The sequence below is a fragment of the Aotus nancymaae genome, unplaced genomic scaffold, assembly GCF_030222135.1.
Source record: "Aotus nancymaae isolate 86718 unplaced genomic scaffold, 86718_ANA_hifiasm-v0.15.2.pri h1tg000041l, whole genome shotgun sequence".
Taxonomy (NCBI): domain Eukaryota; kingdom Metazoa; phylum Chordata; class Mammalia; order Primates; family Aotidae; genus Aotus; species Aotus nancymaae.
The window spans coordinates 36,704,424-36,727,800 of record NW_026988455.1 but is presented as its reverse complement, the minus strand read 5'-3'; the positions used below and the strand labels follow the sequence as shown (position 1 = coordinate 36,727,800).

At 41.2% G+C, this 23,377-nt stretch overlaps 1 protein-coding gene across 6 annotated transcripts in view; it reads left to right on the top strand.

The window, feature by feature from the left end:
• GCNT1 (glucosaminyl (N-acetyl) transferase 1) overlaps positions 1 to 23,377 on the top strand; it is a 198,186-nt gene that overhangs the window by 78,793 nt on the left and 96,016 nt on the right. For 5 of the 6 annotated variants that reach the window (XR_010337025.1, XR_010337028.1, XR_010337029.1 and 2 more), the window contains exons 2-3: positions 6,755 to 6,854; positions 16,025 to 16,161. The gene's annotated coding sequence lies outside the window, so the exon portion shown is untranslated. The remainder of the gene's footprint in view (positions 1 to 6,754; positions 6,855 to 16,024; positions 16,162 to 23,377) is intronic. The other variant, XR_010337030.1, reaches the window with a different exon arrangement.

The window sequence follows — 23,377 nt, the reverse complement described above, 5'->3', positions numbered from 1 at the left end:
CTTGGGTCAAGACACTACACTCTGGTATTCCTCTTACCTCTTCACATTCCAGTTCTTCTCAGTCTCTCATACAGTCTCTTCCTGCTTTTCATGACTTCAAAATATGGGAGCCCCAGGCAGTGGTGTGCTCGTAAATATTTGATAACTGTTTCTATTGGGAACGGGAGTACCGTGGTGTGTAGTGTTTGCCAATTTTCATGGTGCAAACATTTCTACTATGGCTGATTTCAAGCTATTAGCATGATGTCACTGAATGGGGAGTTGAGAAGCGATGTGCTCAGTTAGAGGGGCTGATTCCTAAACCCTAGGGTGAGTGGTGAGCCAGCTCCAACTCACCACTGGTCTTAGGGTTTAGTAATCACGCCCCATCTTTTTAAAAAAATTTATATTCATTTCCTGGGTGATCTCAGCAAATTCCATAGTTTTGAATACCATCCATATGCTGATGAGTCCCAAATTAGATCTTATGCCCAATCTATTTCATTTGCACATATTCATATCCAACTGTCAACTTGACATCTTCATTTGAATGTCTAACAGGCATATGAAATGTAACAAGAACAAAACAGAATTCTTAATTTCATCTTTCCTTGCCTTTAAGTCTTCACCATATCTTAGTATGGCATTATCATTCACCCAATCACTCAATTCTAAACCCTCAGAATTACCTTTGACTCTCGTCTTTTTCTCATACTCCATGTCCCACTCATTAGCAGATTTTATTTGCCGTGCCTTTAAAATTTGTCTCATCTCACGCTGATGCTCAACCATCACCTCCAATCTCTGCCATGTAATCTAAGCACAATTTCTCTCCTGTGATTGCACTGCTGCCTCCATTCTGTTCCTCTGTAGTCAATCATTTAAAGCAGCCTCAGTGAGCCTTTAAGTTTAAATCATATCCCATCCCTCTCTTGCTTAATACCCCCAATTAGCTTTTGATCATATTCAGAATAAAATTCAAACCCTGTCACCTCCCCTAAGGCTTTACTAGTTCATTTGGTTTTGCTAGCTCTCCAGGGTCAGCTCTTTCCTCTCTGCTTTTTGCTTACCCTGCTTTAGCCACACTGACCTTCTTGCCATTACCAGGACACCAAGTTTGTTCTGGGCTCCAGATATTTGCATTTCTTTACCCTCTGCCTGGAAACCTCTCCCCAAAGCCTTTGCTATGGTTTGAATGTCCTTGCCAAAACTCATGTTGAAATTTAATGGCCATTATAATGAAATTGAGAGGTGGGGACTTTAAGAGGTGATTAGGTCAGGAGGGTTCAGGATTCATGTTGTTATACGGCAGAGGGTACCTGATAGAAAGACTGAGTTCGGACCACTTTCCTCTCTTGTCTACTGCACTTGTTTCTGCCTTTCGCCCTGCCGCCATCAAATGCCACTCACCAGGTAGCCTGGCACATGCTGGGGCCATGCCCTTGGACTTCCCAGCCTCAAGAACCACAAGCCAAACAAACTTATCTTGCGTATAAATTACCCAATCTGTGATATTATTCTGTTACAGTAGCAGAAAATAGACTGAGACATTTTCCATCCCATTTCTTCACATCATTCACTCTATTCAGGTTTTTACTCAACTGTTACCTCTTAAAAGAGACTTTCCTTGACTGCCACGTTGCCAAAAGTCCCTCTTTCCCCCGTCTACCAACCCTATACCTCTCTGTCTTCTTTCCATGCTTAATTTTTCTTCATAGCACTTGTTTCTATCTGGTTTATATCATTTGTTGATTTTTTCCATGGTGGCAGGCATTCATCACGTTGAGTGCTAGAGTCCCAACACCTATAAAGGTGCCTTGTACACAGTAGATGCTTAAAACATACTTGATGAATGAATTAATAAATAAACAAATAAAATGAGAAGTGAAACAGTTTACTCCCACACACTTACCGTCTGTAACAGGGGTTGGCAAAGTTTTTCTGTAAAGAGCCTGATAAGTAACTTTTGGGCTCTGTGGCCATATGGTCTTTGCCATAACCATTTAACTCTGTTTGTGGCATGACAGCAGTCACAGACAACACTTGAAGGAATGATCATAGCTGTGCTCCAATAAAACTATAAAATCAGGGCATGGACAGAGCAGGCCTTGGAGCTGTGATTTGCAATCCTTGGTGTCGGTGAAACAGGTTGTGCCATTTGGCTTTATGAACGTGACCTTATTGCTCTTCCGTCTTCATCACCATGACTTTTCCACTGCAGGAACCTCTCGCTCAGAATAACAAAAGTTGCAAGTATCTTTGGAAAAATTTATTTGAACGAACATCATACTGTGGAACCTTTCACTGAATTATATCAAATGAATTTTCTCTCCAAGACCCTTCAAAATTCCTGCCTCGAAATTCTTGCCTTGCTCTGCCTACCTAAACTACTATAGTAGTCCTAAACTACTATATCTCAAGCTCCTGCACTGAAAAACTTACTTTCAACCACACTCTCAAATCTCATCAATATTCCAACTTACTTTTCCCTACTCAGCTGCTAAGATGGTCAAGGTAGTGATCTCCCTGAGTGCGGTAAGCAATTAACTTCAGTGCTGTGTGCTAGAATTTTCGAGGAGTCCACCGTAGCAAAGGGCTATCCCAGAGGAAGTTATCATGTTGTTTCTGTTGCTTTTGCTATCATGATTGCTTGGCCTCCAAATTAAAGGACATACTAACCCATTCATTCATTCATTCATTCACTAACAAGTATATATGTTGAGAGCTTATTATACACATACCCTCACACCACTTCGTCTTGATAGACATACATAAGTAAAAACAGGCAACTTTGCTCTGTGGAAATATGGTAGAAAAAGAGAACCTTTCCTGCAGTGATTAATGACGTTTATTTTACTTTCTTGAACTTTAAAAAATTGTGTCACCAGAAATTTTGACAGGGAAAGAAACATTTACTTATTAAAAATCGAGAGCTTCTTGGTTTCTCCAATCTCCTAAGTTCAATAATCCACAAGTCTGCAACTCATAGTGCATATATACAAGAGTTTTCTGGAGGAATGCCAGGCATGACTGAAACAGCAATCTTTTGACCATAACTACTAGGGGGAAATAGCAGCCTGTGCTGTAATCATCGTTCATAAAAACTCTGGAATTTACTTGCACAAAGAGCTTATTGAGAGCTGGCAGGTCTGTTACAGTCATTCCTTTCTTTCCAAGGAGGAAGCGTCAGAAAAATGAGCAGCCCAACTTGTGCCATTTCTGCAAAGGGAGTGTTCAAAAGTTGGCGCCTTGGGTATCAGCAAGCTTGGCTTCCCAGATGGGTGGAGGTAGCAGCCTGGTCCCGGGGAGAGAGCCCAAGACTTGAGTCAGAGCCTAACTCTGCCAACTGAGGCGAGTCGCTGAGCCACATAGGGCCTCCATGCCCTTGTCTTGGAAATGCACACGGGAAAACAGTAGCTTCTCAGCTACAGGAGGCTTGTGTTATAGCCAAAAAGATGGAGATGAAACTGTTGTTTAAGTCAGAATCTCTTTACCAATGCTAGTCACTGCTATTATTTCATTAATGCAGTGGTTAGAGTTGCCATTTTAACAGTTTTACAAAAGACTTCCCTCTCACCCCATCCTCAAAAGTTTTCCCTGTCAACAGAAAAGCAATCTTTCTTTATCCTATTTATCCTCTTCTTGTTTGGACTCTTTTAAAATGCAAGCACCTCCCCAAAGGCATAATACATCAAAGTAATTCACAGTAACACAGATGTGGCTTCTCAAATGCTTTGTTTCTCTCAGGAGGGATCAGGTGGTTAAGGATGGATAATGAAAAAAAAAAAGATTACTAAAAAGTTAGGAAAAGTCATTTTAAAAGGAAGAATGCCCACAGAATAACAGAATTTCCACAGCCTTGCAGATTTAAAGGATTAATGGTTTTTGAAGTGAAATGTCAGCAGGTTCCTTTTATATAAAATAGAACAAACTCAAAGGTGCAGTGGAAATCTCAGAGTCTCACCCACCACCTCAGCCTCACACTGATCCCTCTACAGCCCACAGGCCTCTCTGTGGAATCCCAGGGCTCTGAGAAACAGTTTGAAAACCACTGCTGGCTTAGCCTCCACATCGCATAGCAGTGGGAAAGTGACCTCCAGGAAGAGAGGTGGAAACAGCCACTCTTCTAATCAAGTGCTGATGACCCTACCTAAGAACAGAATAATCATAATGAACATTTATTGAGATCTTACTAATCCAAAGCTCTTTGGCTAAATCACAAGCGTTATCTGATTTAATCTCCAAAACAACCCTGTGGGGTAGGTAATAGTTTCCTTCTCATTTTACAGATGAGGAAACTGAGACTTAGAGAGGATAAGAAACTCAGATTGAAGCCAGTTACTCCCTTTTGTCATAATTTTTTAAAGAAAACTTGTATTTGTCCCTCTCTGCCCCTCTGTACCACAGATGTGATCTAGAATTTCTGTAGAACATATATTTAGATTTCTGTAGAAACACACATTGTTTTTAGCTTGGATTGATATTTTAGAAGAGGAAGGAAGAGTTTGAATTAAAATAGAAAGTTCTTTTACGGGGGTAACAAGCGAGTGAGCATACGGCTTAGACACATGATGAGGTTCTATTTTCCCCTTATGTTGCCAACTCTGGGTCATTTTTTTTTTTTCTTTCCAAACCTAGCATAAGCTTACTGAATAAATGAAGAAGGGGAAAGGTGACATACCACAGCTAACAAAATACCCCACTTTAAAATCTGAGATTCATATCTGGGTGTGGTGGCACGTGCCTGTAATTCCAGCTACTCAGGAGGCTGAGGCAGGAGAATTGCTTGAACCGGGAAGGTGGAGGTTGCAGTGAGCCGATATGGTGCCACTGCACTCCAGCCTAAGGGACAGGGAAAGAGTCTGTCTCAAATAAAATAAAATAAAGTAAAATAAAATAAAATCTGAAATTCAGATGGAAGAATTACCCTGCAAAGCAAAATAACACTAAGTGCTGCTACCAGAAAAAAAGAAAACAAACCTGAAACTAAGCTCATCATGGAAACTTTTACGTGATCTCTAAAAGAGAGAAAGAGAAGGAAAGAAACCCAGTGAATAAGGGCATTCTTTTTCTTTCAGTTTAAATGGCGCAAGAGAGAAGTGAAAAATATTTGACTCTCTCACTGGCAGGAACAGATAACCATTTTTGTATTAGTCACCAGCAAAGTCATCATTCACTGGGTTTTAACGGCTTCAGAATTATGAAATAGCAGTATTTCAAGACTCTGAACATGCTGCTCAAAGATGAACCAGCATCTCATAGAGACAGAAAAATGAAAAAATGGGGCAACTGACAGGCAGGCAGCTCCCGCTGGTTTTTGAGTTATTTGTCTCATTCTTGCCTATTTGCAGGAGCTCATTGTATATTGCAGACACTGACCTTGGCTTTGGCATTACACATTTTTTTGAACTTTTTTTGTCAGTTGATTTTGTATCTGGCACATTTTCCAGATAAGGGATTTTTATCTGTTATGTTCAAATATTTCTGTCTTTTTTTTTTCTTCTTAAGTTTCTGAGATTCCAGTCTCTATTAAGAAGGTATACTTTATCTCTAGATTGTACATACTCTAAGTTTTCTTACATGATTTTTTGTTTTAGTTTGCATTTGAGCCTTCATTCTTTTCTTTTTTGAAATAGTGACAGGGTCTAGCTCTGTTGCCCAGGCCAGAGTGCGGTGGCCCAAACATAGCTCCCTGCAGCCTCCAACTCCTGGACTTAAGCAATCCTTCTACCTCAGAAAGTAGCTAGGACTACAGGTACATATCACCATGCTTGGCTAATTTTACATTTTTTTGTAGCGATTAGGATCTCACTATGCAGCCTGGACTGGTCTTGAACTCCTGGCCTCAAGTAATACTCCCACCAGCCTCCCAGAGCACTAAGATTGCAGGCATGAGCCACTGTGCCCAGCTCTGAGACTTCATTCTTTATGCAATGTATACCACATTGTATTGTGTGAGACGGAGGTCTACTTTTATTTTCTTTTTGTGACTTGGTAGTTGTGTTAGCATCATTTATTAAATAACTCACTCTTTTTTCCTTGAGTTGAAATAGCACTTTATGTGTTAAATTCACACATATATTGGGATATCTTTCTGGATTCTCTATTCTGTTCTGCTAACCTATTTATGCCTCCACAGTACTATGTAGATTTTATCATAGTGCCCTTTTTTCTTTCTTTCTTTCTTTTTTTTTTGAGATGGGGTTTCCCTCTTGTTGCCTAGGCTGGAGTGCAATGGCGTGATCTTGGCTCACCACAACCTCTGCCTCCCAGGTTTAAGCTATTCTCCTGCCTCTGCCTCCTGAATAGCTGAGATTGCAAGCATGCACCACCACGCCCAGCTAATTTTTGTATTTTTAGTAGAGAAGGTGTTTCTCCATGTTGGTCAGGCTGGTCTTGAACTCCTGACCTGAGGTTATCCACTCGCCTCAGCCTCCCAAAGTGCTGGGATTACAGGTGTGAACCACTGTGCTCGGCCATAATGCCTTTTAAGGTAGTCTCACCGCTTACTGTTCTTTTCCCCATCTTCTTGGCTATTCTTGGACATTTATTGTTCCATAAGAATATTAAAAATCTTATTGGTGCTTGTGTTAGACTGGTAATGTGCCCCCAACCCCCACAATATGACCACTTCCTAATCCATTGAACCTGTGAATGTTACGTTATAAGGCAAAAAGGACTTTGTAGATGTGATTAAAGCTAATTATTTTGAGATGGGGATATGATCCCAAATTATTTCATGGATTCTACGTAATCACAAATATCCTTATAACAGGGACAACGGGAGTCAGAGGCAGAAGAGAAGGTGCCATGATGACAGAAGCAGAGATCTGAGTGATTCACGTTGAAGATGGAGGAAGAGGCCACAAGCCAAGGTATGCAGATGCCATGAGAAGCTGAAAACAGAAGGAAATGGATTCTTCCCTCAGGTCTTCCGGAAAAGACCAAGTCTTGCTGATACCTGGACTTTAGCCCAGTGAAACTGATTTTGAACTTTTGACTTCCAGAACTGTAAGAGAGTAATACTGTGTTATTTCAAAGTTATTAAGTTAGGGGCAATTTGTTATAGCAGTGATAAGAAATTAATACAGTGTTGAAATAGAAGTTATGTTACATTTATATATTAGTTTTTTGAAAACTGACACTTTTATAGTATTTGTTTCCCCATTCAAGAACATAGTTTCCTTTCCCTTGTTCAGACCATTTTACTTTCTTCAATAAAGGAGTGTGTGTGTGTGTGTGTGTGTGTGTGTGTGTATTCATATGGAATTTGCTTTTTCTTGCTAAATTTATTCTGAAATATTTCATGTTTTACCACTGGTGTGAAGAAAATAGTTTTCCATGTTTCTACTTCTATGTACGTATTGATTAGATATGGAAAAAGCTGGCCAGGTGCAGTGGCTCATCCCTGTAATCCCAGCACTTTGGGAGACTGAGGCTAGCAGATCTCTTGAGTTAGAGACCAGTCTGACCAACATGGTGAAACCCTGATCTACCAAAAAATACAAAAATTAATGAGGCATGGTGACATGCACCTGCAGTCTCAGCTACTTGGGAGACTGATGTGGGAGAATTGCTTGAACCCAGGAGGCGGAGGTTGTAGTGAACAGAGATTGTGTCTCACTGCACTCCAGCCTAGACAACAGAGTGAGACCTTGTCTCATAAAAAATAAAATAAAATAAAAGATATGGAAAAAGCTATTAATTCAAAAATACTTATTATTTATCCAACTGTGTTAACTAATTCTCTTAGTATTTTATTTCCTGTAGTAGCTTTTTACCAGAGTCACTTGAGTAGTTTTTCTTTTCTTTTTTTTTTTTTTAGCAATTGCTCCATTATACCATGAGCAAAAATAAAGTGTTTTATTCTTGTTTTCAAATGTTAGGTCAATTATTTAATATTGTTGTGTTAATGTGATTGAGATCTCTTCCAAGCCAATGTTGAATCATGATGGTGAGCATTCCTGTGTAGTTTCTGTTCAATGAGAATGGCTTTAGCGTTTTGTGCTTTGGGATACTATTGGCTATTGGTTTGGTAGATAGCCTTTATTATATTAAACAATTTCTTTCATTCTTATTTTATTCATTAGATATGGCTGCCACTTTACCAAATACTTTTTTTTTTTTTCCAGACAGGGTCTCATTGTTGCCCAGGCTTAGCTCAGCCTCCTGGCACAAATGATCCTCCTATCTCAGCCTCCCATATAGCTGGGATTACAGGTGCATGCTGCCATGCCCAGCTTTACTAAATAAGTATTAAGCACCTGAAGATATGATCATATATCCTCTTTCAAAATATGGTGTAATAGATTATACTGATAGACTTCCTGGTACTGAACCACCCATAATTTCATGGAAGAAGTCATAGTCTTTTTTTCTGATACGTTACTGGATTCTAATTATAAATGTTTTATTTAGATTTCTTGAATCTATATTCATGTGTCTGTCTATAATTTTCAATTTTGTCTTATTTTTATCAACTTTGATTCAGTTTACTTTGCCTTTATAAAGTGGATTAGGGGCTTTTCTTCCTGCTTTATGGCTTATAGTACTTTAAGTAAAAGTATTTTCAGTCCCCTAAAGGTTAGATAAAATTCAGCTAGAAATACATGGTCCTGGTGAATTTTCAAAATTTATATTTTCCTCCTCTTCCCTGACCCAATATTCAACACCTGGGTATTTGTGATATCATGTGAGTATTTTCATTCTAGAGTGTCATTTGGATTATTCGTATAACTTTTCCATTTCAAGAGCCCTTGTTTACACTTACCTTATCTTCAGTCAGAATCTCTCCATCTCTGCAATTTGTGTATATACATACATGTATAAAGGTTCATTGCTTACCAGTCTTTATCTTTTCTTATATTGAGATTTGTAATACTTTCTGATTAATTTGATGTTTCATTAATCTCTTCCTATTTTCCTTAGAGTACATTGCCAATATAATGATTTACTCTCTCTTGCGCCTCCTTGTATTTATTTTCTTTCACTCTCATCAACTAAGGAAATAATGGCTGGCTATGGATCTCTGGGTAGCAGTCCTTCTCTTTCAGTATTGTGTGAGGATATGTCACTGTTTTCTAGTTTTCAGTGTTTTAGGTGTGAGGTTTGATTCTATGCCTAATTTTTTTTTCCCATAGTAAGTAATTTGTTCATTTTTTTCTGGAAGCCTGTAAGATTTTCCTTAACCAAGGTTTTTATTGAGATATGGGCAAACATACATGTTTTCTCAGCAACACTGAATTCTCCTAATGACTAATGATGTTGAGCATCTTGTCATGTGTGTATTAGCCATTTATATGTCTTCTTTGGAGTCATGTCTACTCAAATGTAATACCTCATTTTAATTAGTTTATTTGCCTTTTTACTGTTGATTATGCTTTTGTTGCTCATTTGAATCCACCATGGCTTCCCAACATTTTCTGGATTTTTTTTTTTTTTTTTTTTTTGAGACAGGGTCACACTCTGTAGCCCAGGTTGGACTGCAGAAGTGCAGTCTCAGCTCACTGTAACCTCTGCCTCCCTGGCTGAAGCAGTCCTCCCATTCCAGCCTCCTGAGGAGCTGGAATTACAGAGGTGCACCACTACATCCAGCTAATTCTTGTATTTTTAGTAGAAGTGGGATTTTGCCACGTTGCCAAGGCTGGTCTTGAACTCCCACCAATTATTACCCCATTTCTCTGCTGTCCTTCAGAATAGAACTATTCACTTTTCTATACAAATATTTCAAGGCAAGCTCCAGAAGATCACAATCTGTCTTACACGTGGTTCAGTGAAGTACGTTTGTGGTTTCTTCGAATAACAGATTTATGTAAGTGTTTTGAATACTCAGCATTCAGTTAACTTTGTAACCTATGAGAATATCATCATATTTTGGTATTAAGATAATGCTTTTTAAATTATTTGAAATGCACATATTAATAATAAGAAGAAATGTTCTTAAAAGAAGAAAAAAAGTCCTTACTTCTGTCTTGAACCCAGTCCAATCAGATTTTCATTTTCACCACGGCAGCCAAACAGTTCTTAACTCTACCTGCAACTTCCAGCTCAACTTACTGTACCTCTTGGCTACCTTCGACCTAATTGAAACTTTCTTTCTTTCTTTCTTTGCCTTCCTTACTCCCTCCCTCCCTCCTTTTCCTTCCTTCCTTCCATCTGCCTTGGCCTTCCAAAGTGCTGGGATTATAGGCATGAGCCACTGCACCTGGCCAGGATCTCTTTTTACTTGGTTTTTACTGGGTGCTCTTGTATGGTGGTACCGACAGTTGCCCAACCCATGGGACCCTATAAGCTGCCAGGGCTTTGCCTGCATCCAGTTCCTGATAGGGTCCAGTAGCCACGTTACTAAGGAGGGTCAGTAGGGAGAGAGCAGGTGCTCCTCCACCTCCTTGACTTAGGACGATAAACCTATTGTAAATCGAAAATGCATTTAATACACCTAACCTATCAAACACCATAGCTTAGCCTAGCCTACCTGAGTATGTTTCCATACTCAGAACTCTTGTTAGCCTATAGTTGGACAAAACCATCTAACCCAAAGCCTGCTCTATAATATAGTGTTGAACTCTCATGTCGTGTATTGAACACAATGCACTAAAGTACAGTATCAGTTGTTTACCCTCGTGATTGAGTGGCTGAGTGGGAACTATGGTTCCAAGATCAAGGTGCCAGCAGATTTGGTGTCTAATGAGGGCTCACTCCCTAGTTCTTAGAACAGCAACTTCTGGCTGTGTCCTCCCGTGGTGGGAAGGACAAATGATCTCCCTTGGACCTATTTTATAAGGGCACTAATCCCATTTGTGAGGGCCCTGTTCGCATGACCTAATTACCTCCCTAAATGCCCCACCTCCTAATGCCATCAGCAGAGGGGTTAGTATTTCAACATAGGAATTTTAGGTGGACGCAACATTCAGATCACAGGAGACAATGATTTAAAAACATTGAAAAGTACTTATGAGAAAATAATAAGTATTTACTGGATACATAAAACATGGCACATACTGTGCTAAGTACTTTACATCCATAATCTTATTTAATCCTCTCATAATCCCCAAGATGAGGGAGTAGATTGTCCCTGCTTGATAGAGAAGGAAACAGGCTTACAGCAGTTTGGGAAGTAACTCAAAGTCACACATGGTGGCAGAAGCCAGATGAGGAACTTCATCAGTCAGTTTCAAAACCTGTGCTTGACTACTATGCTGCTTTCACACAGCACACAGAGGTAATCCAATGGCATGCTATGATTACAGCCGTTTCATAAGAAGACAAGTAAAGACTCATAATAGTTCATAATAGTCACTGTGTCAGGGTGGTGCGATTTTGTTTTATTTTCCTCTATTTTCCAAAACTATGCTTGAGGAAACTTTTCCTAGTGCAAATCTTTTCATTGGGATGGCATTTTTCTTCCAATGGAAGGAGACTAATTTTACCGTTTAAAAAGTGCTATTTATGTAGAAAAAATAAAAGAAATTCCTTTTCAATAATAATGAGATGGGAAGTGTGGTCATGTGTTTTTCCTGTGCTTTTCACATTCTAGGATTTGTCTGTGGTCATGGAATGAGAAAAGCCTTTTAGTTCCCTTGTTTGGAATGGGTGCAGTTTTACTTCATTCTCCACCTGAGAGGGTAGTTTACTGCACGGGGCATTTTGTTTGCTGGGAAAAGAATCCATGTATGAATCACACCATTTAACATTTCCCTGCAGGCATTGCGTTACATCTTTTGATGTGACATATTCTTTTTTTGTTCTTTTCTATTTTCATTGTTCTTCTTAAAAATGACAACTTTAAAAAAAAAAATTATTTTGAACCACATCAAACTTACACTTTGCAAGAACAGTACAAAGAATATTTATCTCTTGAACCATTTGATAGTAAGTTGACTATGTGATGCGTTATCTCCCCTGAAAACATTAGCATGTATTTCCTAAAAACAGGACATTCTTTTACAACACTACCTTTTAAATATGCAAATTAACACTGTGGTATTACAGCAATTTATTCCTCAGACCTCATTCAAGTTTCATCAATTGTCCAATGAATCCATTACAGTTAAAGGATCCACTTGAGAATCCTTTGTTGCATTTAGTTGTCAATCATTTTAGTCTTCTGTCTGCAATGGTTAGTTTCTCTGTCTTTCCTTGACTTTCTGTCTTACATGCTTTTGAAGATTACAGACCAGTTATTTCGTAGAAGTCACCGAATTTGGCCTTGTCTGATATAGGATTCAATTCATGCATCTTTGGCAGAAATTTCTCCACTGACCTTTAATACCATTTTTATTTTGTTTGAGATGGAGTTTCGCCCTGTCACCCAGGCTGGAGTGCAATGGCACAATCTCCGCTCACTTCAACCTCCACCTCCTGGGTTCAAACAATTCTCCTGCCTTAGCCTCCTGAGTAGCTAGGATTATAGGCTCCCACCACCCTGACCAGCTAATTTTTGTATTTTTAGTAGAGACAGGGTTTCACCATGTTGGCTAGGCTGGTCTTGAACTCCTGACATCATGATTCACCCACCTCAGCCTCTTAAAGTGCTGGGATTATAGGCGTTAGCCACCGAGCCCCGCAACCTTCAATACTTTTTATTGAATCCTATCCGGGGTGCACAACTTCAATTTTCCCATGACTGCTGATGTCCACTTTGATCATCGGTTAAGGTGCTGTCTGCCTCTCTTCTCCATTAAGTGGAAGTTACCCTTTTTCCTGCTACAATTAACACATATTTATGGGGGAGGTTCTATGTAAATATTCTATTCTTCCTCAAACTTTCCACTTACCTATATACTAACATTATTAGGACTCACAGTTTTCTGCTTTATTTAAGGAGTTATAATACATTAGAACAGTTATTTATTTTGATGATGAAGATGGTTTCTGTGTCTTCTTGATATATCTCTATCTTTTCCTTGCTTTTTGACACAAGGTTCATACTCAAGTTTCCTACCTCAGTCCTGGGATCAGGACTTGAATCCTGGAATCCTTGGAATCTCTCTAAGAAGTCCTGGTTTCTTTCAGTGGAGAATGGTATCTAGAAGAGGAAATCTGGGCTGTGTTTATTGCTATGAGACATTCTCTTAGTAGACAAAGTTGGGGAATATATGTAAGAATATAGCTGCATAAAAATATATGAAGGTATATACGTATATACACACACACACATTGTCAGCTATATTTTTTAATATATATTGAAAACCATGAGTTCACCCCAATAGTTTTCTTTTTTCCACATCTGTGACTCCAAACTCCAACAGTTAAGAAATCTGGTTCCCACGGAGCTTTAAGTCTCCTTATTTGCTCAATCCCCCTGTAGGAAGCCAGCCTCCCATCAGAGCCACTGTCCCCCTCACCCCTCAGACACCCTACTTACCCTGCCCTTGCTCTGACCTGCCACCACCACCCCTTAGAAACTGTCCTTACTCCACCTCGACTCAGACAGTCCATGACATGCTGCCAATTCCCACGTGGACATTGTCCTCACCCCATTGGGGTTCTGGTTCCCTACCCAGGGCTATGTCCTATGCAGTTCCCCTCCTTGGCCCCTCGGGCAGTGATTCCCTACGCAAGGCACTTGCTGCTGTGGTGGTGTTATTCTTACCCAGCGGGGTCTCCAGGTCCCCCATACCAGTTTTGGGGCATCTTCCTTGGACTCTACACCTATGCTAGACTGTGTCTCCATGAGGAGGGGCTTCCCTTCTCCCCCCACAGCCCCACTACAGGCACCCCTCTTACCTGGAAACCCTTCTTATTTATTAGGCTCTCTGATACACCAGGCTGTCCTCAGTCATGAATACTCTCCTCACCCTGTTGAGGGGAGACCCCTATGCTGGGCCACCACCCCTATTCCAGAGCGACCAACTTTCTCTGCCTTGCTGAATGACTTTAGCACTAATTGTTACAGTAGAAAAGGGAAGAAGACGAGGAGAAAGAAGAAAAGAAACATTATGTTTCTTCTGAGCCCTAAATCATCACCATGACCAACCCTGAGTCAGCTCTTAGTTGACAGGAGAGTTTGTTTCTGATCAAGTATGTTTTGGTGGCCACCTCGGGGCAAGGAGCTAAAGGCTTAGGTAATAAAGATCCTCAGGGGACAGTGCCTCCAGCTAGAAGCCAGGAAGCCCGGAGTCCAGTCCTGACCCTGCTCTCTTCCAGCAGTATTGTTGTTCTACCTCTAGACCTTTGTATTATGGGGTGATAAGGAAATACACTGATCAACAAGTAAGAAGCCTGATAAGAGTACCTTTCTCCACATATATAGCATTGTTGTGAAGAGGAAGTGAGGTAAGATGTTTTGAAATGTCTTGAAAACCATAAATACCTAGGCAAACATGGCATTTTTATAAGAAAAATATTTTGCCAGGAAATATTAATGTAACGAGAATTTTTTTAATGGCAATCCTATTTTCTTTATGACGGAAAAAAAAAGTGATGTAAATAGGCTGGGTGCAGTGGCTCATGCCTGTAATCCCAGCACTTTGGGAGGCTGAGGCAGGCAGATGACTTGAACTCGAGTTCGAGACCAGCCTGGCCAACATAGCGAAACCCCGTCTCTACTAAAAATACAAAAATTAGCCAGGCGTGGTGGCAGGTTTTTGTAATCCCAGCTACTCAGGAGACTGAGGCAGGAGAATTGTTTGAACCCAGGAGGTAGAGGTTTCAGTGAACTAAGACAACACCACTGCACCCCAGCCTGGGCAACAGAGTGAGATTTTGTCTCAAAAAAAAAAAAAAATGATGTGAATAAAATATATTCCAACGCATAGAGCTGCAAATGTGTGCTGGGGAAATAATATACGGGATACCTGGGTGGAGGCAGGGGCAGCACACGGCCATAACATGCTGCATCCTGTGAAACCAGAACCCAGTAAGCGCCAACGTCCTTTCAGTTTAACTCAATCTGCCTGTTTAGCTGATTGCACTACTGCAAACTTTGGAACAGCAAGATTCCTCCTTTGATCATACCCCCACCCCCAAATTTACTTCTCTTTATCTCGTCTGCAGAAATTTCCTCTGTGTTCTGATACCACTTAGCAGCTTCTAGGGCTTCCCTTATCTTTACTGTCTGCTGTCCAGATATGTATGGAATCCAGTTGAACTATCCCTTGTGTCAGTAAAAGAAGCCAGCTAAATGAGATCTCTAGGTCTGAAGATTTCTTGATTCCTATGGCTTTCGTTTATGCAAAAGGAATGAACTTGATTTTTTTTCTGTATATTATGAATAAAATCTAATTTTTGGCATTTCGTTATGAGATAATCTAATACATATTTAAATTACGTTTCATTTGTTCTTGGATTCTAGAATAATATATTAGTAAGCACAAAACCAGACCAACAAAGAACCCCAAAGCCACTAGCCCCCCCACCAATTACACATGAAGACTGGACTCTAACGTTGCTCTGGGTTCTTAGGGGCCTAGGCTTTATTTTTAAAATTCGAGAAAAAAGCACAAAAGGGAACCCAGTACCTTTTAAAAAAAGAAATGAGGCCAAAGGCAAGGGAAGGCAGAGTTAAGCTAAATCTTCATGCTAGAAAAAGAGCGGCGTGCATTACAAGGAAGTGGTCAGTTCTAGCAGACAGTTGGGCAATGAGGTCGAGGGAGGCGGAACAGTTGACTCATGGCTCCCTCTTGCATTTGGTTTGCTATTTCTGGGGGCTTTCTTCTCACCGTGGTCACTGAGATAGCTGAGCTGAGCTAGGAGTGGGAAGGGAAACAGGCTCCCTGAAGGGTGACCCAGAGGGTGTTGCTTTCTGGCACTGGTTTCAACCGGATTGGATGACATTTGAGGATTAAGTCAGTCTCCTGGATATCTCATTATTCATGCATTTGTTCCTTTTGGAAACAGTTATTTCATACACAGGGTTTTCAGATGATTTAAACCAAAACACCAGACACAATAAAAATTTATAGGCAAAAGTAATCATATTCCAGTGACATGGAAAACTTATTGATGATCAGTTAAAGATGGTGGTTTCAGCGTCTATGTTTACCTCTGTTCTCTTCAAACATCCCAATAAAATGAAAATGGATGCATTTTTTTTTTTTTAAAGCCACAAACCATGAGGACTGAGAGACCTGGAGTGGAGGAAACACCAAGGAAAAATGGAAAGATGGAAAGCTGAGGGATGAGTATGAGCTGATCCAGCAGATTTGGTGAGACGAACACCTAAGCTGGCAGTGGGGGCAGGTGAGTCATCCATCCAGTTTGCACCACAGAACCACAAAAATGCTCAGAAAGTGGTGCCACCAGGAATTTCTAAAATGGGGGCAAATGGGAAAACAGAGTCAGTCAAAAGTCTTTTTAAGAAGCATTTGGGGCCTGGCGCGGTGGCTCATGCCTGTAATCCTAGCATTTTGGGAGGCCGAGGTGGGTGGATCATCTGAGAGTGGGAGTTTGAAATCAACCTGACCAACATGGAGAAACTGTGTCTCTACTAAAAATATAAAAAATTAGGCGAGCCTTGTGGCACATGCCTGTAATCTCAGCTACTCGGGAGGCTGAGGCAGGAGAACTGCTTGAACCTGAGAGGTGGAGGTTGCAGTGAGCCGAGATTGCACCACTGCACTCCAGCCTGGGCAACAAGAGTGAAACTCTGTTTAAAAAAAGAAGAAGACTGTAGTCCCAGCTACTCGGGAGGCTGAGGCAGGAGAATTGCTTGAACCCAGGAGGCGGAGGTTGCAGTGAGCTGAGATCGCACCACTGCATGCCAGTCTAGGCAACAGAGACAGACTCTGTCTCAGAAAAAAAAAAAAAAGAAGCAATTGGACTCCCAGCTTCCTTCTCAATGCCTTGCAACAGAAGACCTGCCCCTTCCCTCACCTTTGCACAGGACTGGAAATTTAGTTTCTAGAGCTGTGCTGCTCAGTACGGCAGCCACTAAGTACATGTGGTTTCTGAGCTCTTGAAGTCTGGCTATTCTAAATAGAAATGTGAGTTAAGTGTGAAATACACACCAGATTCTGAAAACTCAGTACAATAAAAAAGAATGTAGGCTGGGCACGATGGCTCACGTCTGTAATTCCAGCACTTTGGGAGGCTGAGGCAGGTGGACCACGAGGTCAGGAGTTCAAGACCAGCCTGGCCAAGATGGTGAAACCCCCATCTCTACTAAAAATACAAAAATTAGCTGGGTGTGGTGGCAGACACCTGTAATTCCAGCTACTGGGGAGGCTGAGGCAGAGAATGGCTTGAACCTGGGAGGCCCCCAGTGGATAAGCCTCATCTATACACTTAGAGCTTTTCATTTTTATTTTTATTAGTTTATTTTATTTTTGAGACAGAGTCTCACTCTGTCACCCAGGTGGGAGTGCAGTGGCACAATGCCAGCTCACTGCAATCTCCACCTCCTAGGTTCAATTGATTCTTGTGCCTCAGCCTCCCTAGTAGCTGGGATTACAGGCATGCACCACAATGCCCAGCTAATTTTTGTATTTTTGTAGAGATGAGGTTTCACCATGTTGGCTAGGCTGGTCTTCAACTTCTGACCTCAGGTGATCCACCCACCTTGGCCTCTCAAAGTGCTGAGCCAGTGTGCCTGGCCAGAGTTTTCTATTTTTTAATCTTTATTTTTTTTACACTTGATCTTAGCCAAAAGGCCAAGAAGCAATTAATCTTTATTTTTTTCAACTTTATTATATAATTGGTATCCAAAGAAACTGTACATATTAATGTATACAACTTAGTGACTTTGCACGTAAGTACTGCTGAAAGAAAAACTGTAGATAAATTAAATTTAACAGAGTTTAACTGAGCAAAGAACGATCTGAGACTTGGGTACCCCAACCCCACCCATGAAACAGAATACCTTCAGAGCAACTCCAGGGCTGCTGTGGTGTTAGAGAGAATTTATGGACAGAAAAAGGAAAATGACAGACAGAAAACAAAAGTGAGGTACAGAAACAGCTGGATTGGTTACAGCTCAGAGTTGGCCTTGTTTGGACAGTTTGCCCAGTAGATCACCTGTGAGTGGCTGAAGGATAGCTATTGTTACAAGAGTAGGGTGCAGTCTGTTTACGCATCTGGTTAGTATGGAGAAGCCTTTAGGCTGACTTAAAATACACAGGGAGGCAGCTTTAGGGTAAACTTCATTTAGCAGTACTTGCTGTTAGTTACAGGCACTGCGTTGTAGAGCAGATCTCTGGAACTTACTCACTTTTGTTTCACTCTAAGTTTATACCTATTGAACAACAACTCCCCATATTGCCCTTCCCTACCCGCTAGTTACCACCATTCTATTGTCTGCTTCAATACCTTTGACTATTTTAGGTGCCTCCACATAAAAGGGATTGTGCATTCTTTGTCCTTCTATGACTGACTTAATTTCATTTAATAGAATGTCTTCCTGGTCCATCCCTGTTGTTACAATTGTAGGATTTTCTTCTTTGTGAAAGCTAAATAATGTTCCATTGTATGTATGCACTACATTTTCTTTTTCCGTTTGTTCGTTGATAGATATTTGGGTTGCTTCCATATTTAGGCAATTGTGAATAATGCTGCAGTGAACATAGACTAGCAGATATCTCTTCCATATCCTGAGTTCAGTTTTTTCAGATGTACGCCAGAAGCAAGATTGCTGGGTCGCATGGTAGTCTTATTTCTAATATTTGAGGAAACTCCGTACTGTTTCCCATAGCAACTGTACCATGTTACATTTCCAGCAACAGTGCACGCTCTATATCCTCTCTCAAAGTTGTTTTTTTGATTTTTGTTTTTTTGTTTTGTTTTGTTTTGTTGAGAAGGAATCTTGCTCTGTCACCCAGGCTGGAGTGCAGTGGCGCAATTTCAGCTCACCACAAACTCCACCTCCTGGGTTTAAGCGATTCCCCTGCCTCAGCCTCCCAAGTAGCTGGGACTACAGGCGCCCACCACCACGCCTGGCTAATCTTTTGCATTTTAGTAGAGATGGGATTTCACCATGTTGACCAGGATGGTCTCGATCTCCTGACCTCATGATCCACTCACCTCGGCCTCCCAAAGTGCTGGGATTACAGGCGTGGGCCACCAGGCCTGGCCCATTTTTTTATTTATATATAGAACATATTTCTACATATAAATATATATTATATAAAATATATTAAAATATTTTTAAAACATATACAATATATTATATATATAAAGTATCTGAGATGATGTAGAGAAAACTATATAATGGCCATGCCAACAGGTGTGAGGTGATAGCACCCTGTGGTCGGGATTCGCATTTCCCAGATGATTAACAACGTCGATCACCTTTTCATATACCTGTTGGCCATTTGTATGTCTTCTTGTAGAAATGTCTATTTCGATCTTTTGCTCATTTTTAAATCAGGTTATTTATTATTTATTTTCTTGCTCTTCACTCGGAGCCTTTTACAGTCCACTTTTAAATATGAGCAGGAAGCCCAAACAACCATGGAGGAAATTCTCTAATGATTCACACAGTAAAACAAAATTGTGGGTTCTTCTAAAAGTAATCATCTATTTATTTGTGGCTGATTTTTTTATGACCTGCTTGTGCATGGAAGTAATATTGTGTCATCACAATACTAAATGTGCAAAAGGGTACATGCACGTCTGTGTTTGTTTCACTAAACAGTAAGTTAAAATACTAGACTATCTGCCTTAAAGTTAACACCCAGCCACCCTCTGAGTACCCAGAAGGTACTCCTAACCTTGTCAGGTGCTAAAATGCAGAGAGTAAAGTCAGTCCCTGGTGTCCAGGAGGTATAGTCCCAAGGAGAAGTCAGATAAGAAGAGAAATGCTTATTGTGCAGTGCGATAGTTTGCACAGCAGGAAGGGAGCCCAGAGTGACCCTGAAACAAGCTGCTGTGGGGAGAGGCAAGGGGAAACATTTCCATAGGGCCAGCTGGGTACAGCGGAAGGAAGGACACTCATTGCAGAGGGAGAAGAGAAAGGGACACATTTAGCAAACTGAAAATATCCTGCCAGGCTCGGTGGCTCACGCCTGTAATCTCAGCACTTTGGGAGGCCAAGGTGAGTGGATCACCTGAGGTCAAGAGTTCGAGACCAGCCTGACCAACATGATAAAACCCTGTCTCTACTAAAAATACAAAAATTAGCTGGGTGTGGTGGCACATGCCTATAATCCCAGCTACTCAGGAGGCTCAGCCAGGACAATCGCTTGAACCGGGGAGGCGTAGGTTGCAGATCTTGTGGCATTGCACTCCAGCCTGGGCAACAAGAGCGAAACCCTCACTCAAAAAAAAAAAAAAAGAAGAAAATAAAAGAAAATATACTGAGATGGCTGCCGTGAAGGGTGTGATGGGAAAAGTGTACAGGAATGCGGCCAGAGGGAAGCCCAGGACACCTTACCAAGGAAGTAGAATGATTGTCTAAAGAAACAAGGGCATCACTGACAGACTCAGGCTGACACCACCTGAAAACAGAGCCCCTTCAATGGCCTCCACGGTCTTTTATTAACGGCAAGACGTCTCCCTTTCCACAGTTTGCAGAGGGAATGGAAACAACCATTACTTCTGTATCTCTTCAAAGAGAAAATGCCTGGGAATGTGGAACCAGGTATGGGAAGGGGATGGAGCAGGTGTCTAGCGAAACCGAATTGTGCTCTTTAAGTCAGCCCTTTTCCCACACAAACTAGGATCTTCTTTTTCTTCTTCTTGTTGCGCTTCTTACTTCTGTCCTCTTTTGGGCTCTTCGACAATGAGCTGAGCTACATGGATTTTGATACTGGCTAATGCTGAACTTTTCCCAAGAAGCATAATATTTTAATCCCGTTACATGGGGAAGATTCCTAAAAAGCAGCACGAATTCTAAGGGGAGAATGGCAGGTTCCTCACGAGGTGACAGGGAAGAGATCTGGCACCCATATAACATCACACCGACACAGGAGATCTGGAAGGGCACCCAAAGGCAAAGGAAATGAGCTGTTGTAGGTAGGTGGGAGGAGTCTGCAAGGCAGCCCTTAAAACAATCTGCAAAGAGCACATTTGGGCTTCCTGGCTTCTCCTCTGCCAGGAGAATCATTGTTTAGGGGTGGTGCTGCCTGAAGAGATCAGTGTGCCGGAGCACCCAGACCTCACAGTACACAATGGGAAGGCGCAGAGGGCTGCCATGCTCTCTGGTGTTGATTTTGCACTCCAAACTGAGTCACCTGAATAGAGACCCAGGGCAGAAACACTGCCTAAGGCTTCACTCGGAAACACAGAGCTAAAAGGAGGGAACCATCGGAAGGAATAATGAAATCACTGGCTTAAAGCGAGTCCACAACCCAAGAGGAAAAACTTCATTAGATTTCGAGGCCTGAAAAGAATCTTCTGTGGCTCGAGGCTCTGTTCTCTTGGCCCCTTGGTTGGATGACCTCACCTTCTTGACCCACCAGGGGTCCCGTCCACCTGCATCTGTGGCTCTAGCCTCAGACTCATTCTTCCTTTATTTCATCTTGTCTCTGCCCCTTTCATTCTGGGCTGGGTGCATTTCCACTGGTATAAAATCGTCAAAATCATCAGCCTCCCAGGTAAGCCAGGGGTCTAAGCCATGAGACAAGAGAGTCCCTCATAGATACTTGTTGGATAATTGCATCTCTGTTCCTGGAGTCTGCTAAGATAGTTGATTGGATTCATAAATCATATATCTAATCCTTTTAGTGAATGATTGTCCAGACACACCCTTGACTCTAATTCCAGAGCAGGTCATGTGGATAGCCTGAGAATCTTCCAGATCAAATGCTGATTCTTTTATGCTTAGCAGTTCATTCCTTGATTTGTCTCTTTTCTCTTGCATTTTACTCTGAACAGCATAGAGAAACCAGACTGTACCTTTCACACTTGGCTTGGAAATCACCTCAGCTCAATATCCAAATTAATCGCTTACAAGTTCTACTTCCCACAAAGCAGTAGAAGATAATTCAGCCAATTTTTCTGCTACTTTATAACCAGGTTTACCTTTCCTCTAGTGTCCAATACCAATGTTCTTCACTTCCATCTGAGGCTTTACCAGGAGCACCTTTAACATTTATATTTCTAGCAACATTCTGTTTGTAGTAATATATGTATTTTCTAACATGATAAAAGCTTTTTCTCCAGCTTTCCTCACTTCTTTCTAAACTTTCACCAAAATGGCCTTTACCATCCATATTTCTTTCTTTCTTTCTTTCTTTCTTTAAATTGTTTATAGAGGCGATCCCTCACCATCTTGCCCAAGCTGGTCTCAAAATTCTGGGCTTAAGTGATCTTCCTGGCTCAGCCTCCCAAAGTGTTGTGATTATAGGCATAAGCCACCACACCTAGCTGACATCCATATTTCTACCACCAATCTCTTCAAGGCAATCTAGGCTTTTACTATCAAGCTCCTGAAAATTCCTCTACCTCCACCCATTGTAACTGCCCATCAGGTTCTTCCTGCTGCTGCACAGCCAAGGTCAATTCCCTGAGATTGTGGTATTGCAGTAAAGAGGTTAATTGATGCTAGGCTAGCCAAAGAAAGATGGAGTTATTACTGAAATCAGTCTCTCCAAAGTCTCAGAGGTTTCAGTTTTTCAAGGATAGTTTTGTGGGCAGGGGACTAAGGAATGGGTGCTGCTGTTTGGTTGGGGCTGCAATCATAGGGGTGTGGAAATCCATCCTCGTGCTGTGAGTCTGCCTCTGAGTTGGGGGCCACAGGATCTGTTGAGTCATGAGTCATGAGTCTGGAAGTGGACAGTATAAAAACATCTCAAAAAACCAACTTTAGTTTCTATAATAGTGATTGTTATCCATAAGAACAATTGGGGAAGTCACAAATCTTGTGACCTCTGGCTACATGACTTCTGAGCAGTGAGGGATTATAGAAACTATCCCTACATTTTAGCAGAATTCAGGCCCCTCCCATAATCCTAATCTCACCGCCTTTCATTAGTTTTCAGTCTCTGAGCAAGGATGGAGCTCGTTTTAGGAAAAGACTATTATCATCCTTGCTTCCAAGTTAAACTTTAAAACTATATCCTCCCACAGTTAGCTTGGCCTCTGCACAGAAATGAGTGAAGTCAGCCAGCCTGTGAGGCTCGAAGAAAGATGGAGTCAGCCATGCCACTTTCATCATCTTTGCTAAGGAGGTTTCACCATTACCCAATTCTAACGCCACTTCCACATTTTCTGTATTTGTTACATTCCACTTTCCAGTACCAAAATCTGTATTGCTAGGACTGCCTTACAAAGTACCTCAAACTGGATGGCTTAAAACAACAGAAATTTATTCCGTCACAGTTGTGGAGGCTAGAGTTGAAAATCAAGGTGTAAGCAGAGACATGCTATGAAATTCTAGATCTAATTCTTCCTTGCCTCTTCCTGAATTCTGGGGATGACCCCAATCTTTGGCATTCCTCCAATACTGGCTTCTGTTGTCACGTGTTCTTCTCCTGTGTGTTGCCATGGCATTCTCATGTTTGTGTGTCTGTGTCCAAATTTC